Source organism: Chiloscyllium punctatum, chromosome 1 (assembly GCF_047496795.1).
Source record: "Chiloscyllium punctatum isolate Juve2018m chromosome 1, sChiPun1.3, whole genome shotgun sequence".
NCBI lineage: Eukaryota > Metazoa > Chordata > Chondrichthyes > Orectolobiformes > Hemiscylliidae > Chiloscyllium > Chiloscyllium punctatum.
The window spans coordinates 42,371,029-42,372,714 of NC_092739.1; positions in this window are offsets into that span (position 1 = coordinate 42,371,029).

Here is a 1,686-nt window from a genome sequence, read left to right on the forward strand (position 1 = left end):
ACTTCCATATAAAATAATATTTTCTACAGCTCTAAAACAGTGCATGCTTATGTTCAACATTGGCCCCACATATTGATCCACAGTTAATAATTCTTGATTCCACTGTAAACAAATAACTGAGCCTGTGTCAAGAGGACTTTTCTCTAACTTCCAAATGCATCCCCAATTAAATATGAGAGTCAACTACCTAGGGTGACATTGAGGATTCAAGTCTAGCACTATTGTTATTTTAATCAAGTTGCAACACGTATCCAATGTAGGTTGGACTTGATAGCAGACCTTCTAGCCCAGAGGCAGGAACACCACCACTGCACTACAAGATCCTACATAGTGCAGTATTATGCACTTGCTTTTCTTTTCCAACACATATAAATCACTGGGTGGAAGAAGTGCAATGAGTGGCTTTTGGTGAAACATTTACAAGGTGTTCAGCTTCTAATACTTTATTAAAATGTTCATAGACTTTGACTTTAGGCATGCACTTCAAGTCAACTTGACTGTGACGCTTTGTGACTGTTTGTGAATGGCAGCAGGTCAACTGAAGAGGGAAACTGGTTTAGATTCCTTATAGCAGCTATCACTGAAGCCAAAGGGAGACATTTATTGCTTGTGCCACAGAATTGGAAGGAGCAGAAGAACCAGGAGCAGGAGTAGGCCATCTGGCCTTTTGAGACTGCTCCACCATTCAATAAGTTCATGACTGATCTATTCGCGGCCTCAGCTCCACATACCCACCCTCTCACCATATCTCTTAATTCCTTTAATGTTCAAAAAACTATCTACCTTAGCTTTAAAACATTCAACAAGGAAGCCTCAACTATTTCAGTGGGCAGGGAATTCCACAAATTCACAACCTTTTGAATGATGAAGAAGGTCTTTTTCAATTCAGTTTTAAATCTGCTCCCCCTAATTCTGAGGCTATGCTCTCTCGTTTTAGCGGAGAAAGTGAGGACTGCAGATGCTGGAGATCAGAGCTGAAAATGTGTTGCTGGAAAAGCACAGCAGGTCAGGCAGCATCCAAGGAGCAGGAGAATTGATGTTTCAGGGCTTCCTGAAGAAGGGCTCATGCCCGAAACGTCAATTCTCCTGCTCCTTGGATGCTGCCCGACCTGCTGCACTTTTCCAGCAACACATTCCCTTGTTTTAGCTTCAGCCACCTATGAAACATCTTAGCTGCTTCTGTCTTCTCTATTCCCTTCACAATTTTATATGTTTCTATAAGATCTCCCTTCATTCTTCTAAATTCGAATGAATCTAATCCCAGTCTACTCAATCTCTCCTCATAAATCAACACCCTTAATTCCAGAATCAACCTAGTGAACATCCTCTGCACCCCCTCTTGTGCCAGTACATCCTTTCTCAAGTAAGGAGACCAAAACTGCATGCAATACTCTAGGTGTGGCCTCACCAGCACCCTATGCAGCTGCAACATAACCTCCCTCCTTTTAAACTCAATCCCTTTTGCAATAAAGGACAAAAATCCATTTGCCTCCTTAATTGGGTGGCACAGTGGCTCGGTGGCTAGCACTGCTGCTACACAAAGCCACAGACCCAGGTTCAATTCCAGCCTCAGGTGACTGTCTGTGTGGAGTCTGCACATACACCCCCTGTGTGGGCTTCCTCCAGGTGCTCTGATTTCCTCCCAAAATCCAAAGATGTGCAGGAAGGTGAATTGGCCATGCTCAA